This window comes from Aptenodytes forsteri, unplaced genomic scaffold (genome assembly GCF_000699145.1).
Source record: "Aptenodytes forsteri isolate BGI_AS27 unplaced genomic scaffold, ASM69914v1 Scaffold578, whole genome shotgun sequence".
NCBI classification, from domain to species: domain Eukaryota; kingdom Metazoa; phylum Chordata; class Aves; order Sphenisciformes; family Spheniscidae; genus Aptenodytes; species Aptenodytes forsteri.
The window spans coordinates 183,143-191,726 of NW_008795139.1; positions in this window are offsets into that span (position 1 = coordinate 183,143).

The following is an 8,584-nucleotide window of genomic DNA, read 5'->3' on the forward strand; positions in this document are numbered from 1 at the left end:
GGTTTCAGACCCCCACCGGTAACATAAGCATTGTAACTATGCTGGCTTTGCCTGGGGATCATCTCATGATCCTTTAGTTAATAAAGTACAGCTTCTTAAATGTTAATCACTTACAGAAATTAAGCCACATTAAAGAATGGTGGGGTTTTTTTGGTAAACCGGGAGTATTGCATGCTATCTCCAGATGATGATGCCTCCTGTAACGAAACTTGCGGCCGAGGTCAGTATGGTGCTCAGTATCACTGCCTTGAAGTGCATGTGCGGTGACTCAGAGCGAGGGTTGGGTTACTTCGGGCAGAGAGACCGAACCCCTACCACTCCTCCAGTCCTAGGCTGTATCAAAAGAGAGTAGTAACCCATGCAGAAACCCCTCTGGAAATCTGATTTTTTAGGAACTGAAGGCAAGTAGGGCAGAAAAAAGTTTCACTGTTGATGTAACGCTAAGGAACAACCTTCTTTTCTTTTGGGGAACCGTCAAAGTAAGATCCAGCTCCTTGTGTGTTCCCTAGAGAGCTGAACAGCTTCTCAAGGTGCTGTAGTGCAAGCGTTTGGCTCTATGGAGTGGGAAGTTGTCTGGGTCCACCTTCTGGACAATACGTAATCCTTATTAACTCCCCATGATTTCATCTGAAGTATTAATAATTCGCCCGTGATTTCATCTGAAGTATTAATAATTAGTTTGCTTTATCTTCTTAAGAAGCTCAAGTGACTTTACGTAACTGTGGCCTTTTCTGCGTTAGCAAGCTTTGTTGCCCACTGTTAATGGCGTGAAGAAGGGGGATGATATGGTGCGTGCACACAGGCACCATGTCACCGGTGCTGTTCTGGAGCAGAGCGTTTATCACTGGCACAGATGGTATAGCTCAAAACTCGATTTAGTTAACTCTGGTTTTGGTATATGACTCCTTCCAGCTTGGAGCAAGGGCCACTTGCTGGAGTTTGAGAGTTTCTCCATAAGAAATGCCCTGCGGTTGTGACCCCTTGGGATAGGGGAGAGGCCCTCGGTCTCGTCCGCTCTCCCCTTGAAACGTCTTATAGTCACGGTTTCTGGGCTTAGTGAAACCTTATCCCCATGTTCTCTTTAAAAAAAAAAAAAGTTTAAAAATGAGTTTTTTGCAGCTGGCGTGAAGCAGCATGAGCAGCAGGTAGCGGGGCAGGGCCAGAAACGGAGCTCAGGGGGCTGGGCGCTTGCAGCAGTTCACCCTCCTGTCCTTGGCCTTAAAAATGAAGAAAACCCAGCAAAAACACACAGCTGGAAGGATTCCTTACTGCTTAATGTTGGTAAAAGGGTTCAAAGTGACCCCCCTCCCCTCCCAGCCAGTGAGAAGTAGCTCAGCAACAGCTAGAAATTTCGACTCCTCTTTTGGCAGGGGAAAAGGTCCTGAGTCCCAGTTGCAAAGGCAGCCTGTAATCCAGCGTGGGCTGGTGGACAGAGCCTCGCTGCAGATCAAACAGGGCTCTCGTGATTTCTTTTGGTGGTTTTTGTCTTCTGCTTAACCATGTTTATCCTCCCCCGCAGCTTTTCTTCAAGGTGGGAAGGCAAACCTTAGCCCTCGGCCCCCGTGACGCTCCTCCCGTTGTCTGCTTGCGATTGGGCTTGTCCCTTCTTGTCCCAGACGCTTTGGCATTGTGCAGCCAACTGCACTCCCAGAAAAGCTGTACTGCAGGTTACTAAGTTTGCGGAAGACTTAAGTGTCCTTAAAAGCACAACACATTAAATCACTGATAAACCAGTACAGGTATTAATAGCAAGAATTGCTAGAAATCTTGGGTTTCGCTCAAGATCTGTGCAGCCAACCATTGTTGAGTTTTTGTCTGAGTTAGGGAGGTGTAGTTAATGAGGCAAGCAGAACTAGGAACAGATTCACGGAAAAAAAATCTGATAATTTATTTGCATTCAGGAGGACTCAGCAGGAGAGAAGAGTTCGAGATAAGTACTCACAAAGTTTCTGCCTGGGATATTTGGTCCCAGCTTGTACTCAGATAGACTGAGCAAGCAGGGTCATCCATTCGGAAAATGACTTAGTCCTGCGCCCTTCTCAAAAATAGTTAAATTGGAAACATTTCCACACTTACAGACCTTGGAAAATCTTTTGCCCTAAATGTGCTTTTGTGGCTTCCAAGATCTACTGCCCAGCATGTATTTCTGCCCCGAGACTGAAGAAAAGGCCACAAAAATACAGCTTGCCTTCAGCTGCTTGGCAAGGGAAAGCATCTGATCAGGCTTATGAGAACAATTTTGCTGTGACAGGCCTCAACTGCCTGGGGACGCTGATGCTATTAACTGTTATTTTCACAGGTTACTTTTCTCCTACTTTAGTGTGAGCTAATAGTTTTTATCTCTAGATGACAATAACTTAAAGACGGGTAAATCAATGAGATTTTTGTAACTATTTTAGCTAGGTTGTGATCAAGTTCCTCAGTTTCATTGGAAGGTTTAAGCTGTTGGGTCCTTTGTGAAATTTCTTGCGAATTGGGCAAATGCAGGACTGTACTGCAGTACAGGTAACAGACTGTACGCTGAGCCAGGTAACACAACTCTCTTTCTTAAGGATATTTTGCAGTCTTTACCCAGATAAATTGTCAGTCTGCAGGAGAAGAATAAAAGGCAGAAACGTCGATCGGTGAACTGGCAAGCAAAAGTTAATACAAAACAATTATTCGTGTAATCATGCTGTACCTCGTTTTTCCTTTCTCTGAGCTATTTTATCTGTCCAGACTACAAGATCTTAAAAAATTAGGTGGACCCTTGTCCTGAAGCACAGGAACATGTTAAGGTACCCCGAGACTGGAGACTTCAGATGTTTGGGAAGCCTTATTTTGGTGAGTGTGAATTCTCAAGTCTGGTCAGACCCTAAGAGCTTGCCTGGCCTTTCTCAGGCTCTTTGGAAGGGGGGAGTCTTGTTATGTACATTGCTGGAGTGTTTGTCTGGCTATTTTTATGCCGCTCGTTTTCTGTACGTGCAGCTGTAGTCAAGTTCTGCTTCTTGATCCCAGATAACTGAGATTTTCCCCATAACCTTACTAAGGAAAAAAAAAACCCATATCTTTCATCACAGCTCCCCTTCACAACAGGCAGCACATAAGAAGATTGTATAAATGTTATATTAAGCACATTTTTGGCAAATTGCTTGCACTGGTGTTGCACTTCTTCCCACAAGTGTCTGTGTAGTGGAAGGGATAAATGGCATGCGCAGACCACAACAGAAATGAACACACTGATGTATTTTACTTCCATTTTCCCCTTCACAACAGGCAGCACATAAGAAGATTGTATAAATGTTATATTAAGCACATTTTTGGCAAATTGCTTGCACTGGTGTTGCACTTCTTCCCACAAGTGTCTGTGTAGTGGAAGGGATAAATGGCATGCTCAGACCACAACAGAAATGAACACACTGATGTATTTTACTTCCATTTCACTTAGGGATTACTCATCAATTAACTGCCTTGTTATTTTAACTCTTACATCGATTTATCTAGCAAGAACCCAGACTGAGGCATTCTAAAGATGAGATCCCCTTACTCTGTGTTATTGGTAGCTATTTCTATATAAACCTGCATATGTAGAGATAGTTTCTTCTTGCTTAGAAAACAAAGGCAAGGCTTACTTTGCTAGCCACAGAAAACTAGCACTCGTATTATGCCTTCTAGCCATAGCTGAAGAGGAAAAGGTTTCGTGACCCTTCTGACCAACATCCTGAAGAGTAGCTGCTAGCCGATTTTGGTGGTGGTTCTTCTTGGGCTTACCTGGTTTCATACACTGATGGGGAGAATGCAGCTTTTCAAATTACTTCATTCAATTTGAATGTAATTACTGATTCAACAAGTTCTACGAGCAGATTGTCAAAGCAAACCGAACAAGTGTTAGTACATGAAGTAAAAAGCAACGTAGGTATTTTTCAATGTGATTAAATGCAACATGGATTGTGGACAGAAAATCTGCTCCATCTAACTAATTTTGATAGGGTGGCAGAGATGCAGGGAGAAAGGGGTAGCTTGTTTTAGGGAGGCTTTTCTGTTCTAGGCCAGTGAATATAAAGAGTCACTTGTGCTCCAAGAGCTGGTTTATGCAGTCAGGGAGAGCAGGCTGGTTTCAGATGACCATATTCAAAGGTCACCACCTCCACTATTTTATAAAAGGAGAATAAGATTAAATACAGACCACCTCTTTTCCCAGTTGCCTTGAAGACAAGGAAGCAAACACATGCCTCTCTGGCACTGTGTATATTCTGCTGATGCTTTGCACAACACGCACTCCCCAGAGTATTTAGGATATTTGTGTTCAGACATCCACTGCAGTTCTGCATCATGCACCGTGACTGTATATAATGTATTCTGGCAAAAGTCAGTCTTCCAACAACGCTGCACCTGCTATGCTGGATGCTGCAAGTTAGCCGTGTCCTCTTACTCTCTTTACAGATTTGTTGTTATGGTGAGAAAAGCCAGGCCTCAAATATTGAACTCCCTGTTATCTCAGCTGATATGTGCTGCGTGCAGGTACCAGTTCGTGCATATTAAAACAAATAAGTTGTTAGTAAAGAATACATGCTTTGCGCTGAGGGCAGGTTCAGCCTCAGGTTTTTTTTTCCCCCACTTCAATTCCAGCTTGGTTTGTTTTAACTCCGCCCAACAGCACAGAGGGTTACAGCTATTTATGTCTTAATTGGGAATTATGACCAGTAATCTGTCAAATCAGATTTTTCCTCCTGAGAAGAGTTACAATCAAATGCAGTTCATGCAAACTGTTTTGCTGCAATATTCGGCGTTTACTTCAAGTCTGCATCAGCAGATTAGAGCAGTGTTTGGAGCACTGTATGGTTTTATGCTTAACATGTCATTGGAGGAAAATTAGTTTGCAAGGTGTTTTACACAGCTCAAGCAAACACCTTCACTCGAGTCGGTTCACAAGGCCTTACTCTGACCCTCCCTGGGCTGATAACATTCCTGCTGACTTGCTGATGCCAGCACAGGACACTGATTAGCCTGTTTTTAAAACCTCAGGGTGGAAAATAACTAGGAGAGGAGTTACTGCCAAATCAGAGCAGCAGAGATGCTGCAAATAGCACGAGTGTTCTGCCTCTGACAGCCTTGACTGCAGTGAAAAACACAAACCAAGCGTTTCCCTAACAGAAAACGTGGAAGCCCTTGCAACCTGGATACCAGCACTGCCTGTGTAGGACTTGAAACGCTCACAAGAAAGCTCCTGCACCCGCATTTTTGTGGCGACAGTCCTGCCCTGGTGCCCAGCCCCATCGCTGCAGATTTAAAAAATTACGGAGCAAAGTAGGACAAGCTTCCAAACGCAGAGGCATGTTTGTTTATGTAACCTGAAGCAGGGTCTGCTGTTTGTGCTGGATGTTCAAACATGAGAGCCCGCAAACCGGCCTTCAGGGTTTACATTTTTTTCCAAGTAACTTCTGAAATTGCAATCTGGTGAGTCAGAGGAATGAGGTCTGTTATCCCCGCTAGTGCTCTGAAACAAGGTATGTCAAATCCAGGGCAACAGCAGAGTCTGTGGTCCCTGAAGACCATTATAGATCTTTTTTAAGATCTTTTCATATCTTTCCTAGAAATACCTGAGCAAGAGAAAAGGTAAGAAGTGGGTGATTTTTAAACACAAAACCCAAATACAAAGAGACTATAAGGAAGAGCCACTTTCATTTTGGGTAACTGGGAGCTAAAAGATCTTGCGTTCCAGTCAGTGCTGCTCTGAGTGAGCAAAAGATGACGCTCAGCCTGAGCTGGGTTTTGGGAGGAGGTATGGGGTCTTGCATTCAAGCTTCTGGAAATGATTTCTGTAGGGGTTGGTATTTCACTTTTGAAACAGTAATCAGACGTGAGCTTTGACATTGCATGTGAAAGAGAAGTTGCAAGTTTTATTTGAAGTATTAACAGGAAAGCAATGAAGCCTTGTGCACGTCCTTGACACTACTGGTATATATGGGGGTATGTGTTATTCAAAGCCAAAACCCCCTCTGTTGCTCTGGGTAGCGCCTCGAGCTGCTTGCACAGTCAAGCATCTTTGGAGGCAGTTTTTGTGCTGCCTCCTCCTGGTCTCATGTTTCTCTGAGATGTCTCTCTCCGAGTCCTCTTAGCTGCTGTGGTTTGGTGAGCTGCTCACCTGTAAACTTGGGATACAGCAGAGCGGTGCTTGATTGGTAGTTAGGTGGACTTTCTGTAACTGCAGCTAAACAGAGCAACCAAAACCCATTCCCAGACTCACACTCACACATCCCCCTGCTTCAGCACTAACTGGAGCAGCCGTCTCTGCCAGCGCTCTGGTGGAGTCCTGCCTCCCCTCTGACTGTCATGGCTTGTACTGAACTTGCGTTGGATTGAAGTTGGTTTTGCACGCACCCGGAGTTTTGCAGTCACTTCGTGCAGCCTGACATGGGGTCAGTCGCAGGAATGCATTTTTGTTCACTTCTTAGCCCCAGGGCTGTGCTAATTTACATGCAGGTAGCAGGTGCTAGTCCCGAAATCTCAGCCAAAAGCATGTCTCTGTGCAGATGCTCCTAACACCACCAAACTGGCACTGATTATCAGCATCTCCTCCAAAAGCAGAGCAGCCAGCACTCTTCTGTCTTCCTTTAGCTGCAGCACGCTTGCACGCGTGCAAAGCAACCGGAGCTCTTGGACAGTCATCAGCACTCGAGTGCCACAAGCCTTCACTGCAATGTAAATGGAATAAAAGGCATTTTAAAGACCCACATGCCATCTATTTAATTTCAAGGCATACAGTTACTGTGACCTGCTTTTGGGAAGGATTTACTTCTTCCAAAAGAGCTTTGTACTCGTACGTTGAGTCCGAAGGCCACAGAGGAAGCTCAGCGCCCAGCTGCAAGGGCTGCAGGAGAAGCAGTCTGGAAGAGCCTGCTTCCCATCCTTCTGATTTTAGTTTTAGGACTTCTGTCCAAAGCTTTGGATGAAGTGAAGTGCAATGGCAAATGCTAACTAGTGGGGTCCTAAAACAACTCCTGAGGTCTCAAAATGCGGTCAACCTCTTGGTCATCTAACTGCAGGCGTGGGCTGTTAATGCAAAGACAAAATTGAAAACAGTATCTTAGTGTCTGACTAAACCGACTGTTAACAATGTGGGAAATTTCTCTCTTTACTGATTTTGACATTTTTAGTCAGGGAACAAGGCAGATGAGAACTTTTATTAGCTAATTAACAGGCCTATAATTTCCAACTTGATCTGAAAAGCCTGTGGATTGTTTGGGAGGGCTTTCTTCCATCTCTTTTATGCAAGACTTAATCTACACCTTGCCATTCAGCTAAATTAATGTCCTAGTCATATCGAAGCGTTTAAAGGCTTCTCACTATTAGCATCTTCATTCTAGATCATAAAACATATTTCTAATTTCAGAGCAATCAGCAATTCAATTTTCTCTGTTTGGGATAGTTAACCATAGTGGGTACTTAAGATAAATTCTTTTTAGAGATAACATGTGGCTTAAGCTACCTAGACAAAAAATACTCAGTTGTTGAGATGAAAAACTAGGCAATGTAAGGACAGTTTTAAGTGACAGCCTGCCCTTGTTTCTTTAAGCAGCACATGGAAAAAGCCTAGAAATCAGTTTTATGCGAACCCTGTACCACAGTGGACAAGCGAGCTCTGAGCACAGCGTTCTCAGTCATCCTGAGCACAGAAAACAGGAGCTGGTGTGATGGCTCCATAAGCATACTCCACCCAAGAGATGTGGAGCAGCCAGAAATGTGAACCACACAAAGGCCCGGGGCTGCTGCCGGATTGCTGCTGGCACCCCTCGCTTTGGCTCTTCTCCAGCACGCTCCTGCTGAGCGTGGGCTTGCTCCGACGCTGCAGATGGATTTGCAGAGCACTACGCATTTACAAGGCGTAGCGTGGTTTTCAGACCTGAAAAAAAACGAGCCAGCAGATGTTCAATGCTTCTAAGTTGTCTGTTGGCACGATGCGCCGTGTCTTTCTAGTCTCTGTTCCACCGAGTCTGGAGTAAGACAAGCTAGATTACATGAAATCCAGTGTCTTGGGTGTCTTGAGATATACTGTAAGAGGCAAGGACTGAGGAACAGCTACCATAAGTAGGATGAATAAAACAAATCCTCTTACACATTTAAAACTATTATTTGAAGGCGATAAACTCTGTTCATGCCCAAGCTTGCATTATTGCAACGACAAGACACAGGGCTGGTCCAGGTTTCAAACCTCACTTTTATTTAAGACCAGCTTAAATAAGCCAGCACCTAGAGGCAGGGTTTCTTGCGGTGCTTATGCAGCTTCTGACAGTGTTAGACCTTCTGCAGCTCCAGAGGAAGCGTCTCGTTCCCCATGCCTGTTTCGATGCTGTCGTGGTTTAACTTCAGTCGGCAACTGAGCACCACCCAGCCGCCCGCTCCCTCCCCCCGGTGGGATGGGGGAGAGAATCGGAAGGGTAAAAGTGAGAAAACTCGTGGGTTGAGATAAAGACAGTTTAATAGGTAAAGCAAAAGCCGCGCACGCAAGCAAAGCAAAACAAGGAATTCATCCACCACTTCCCATGGGCAGGCAGGTGTTCAGCCATCTCCAGGAAAGCAGGGCTCCATCACACGTAACGGTTAC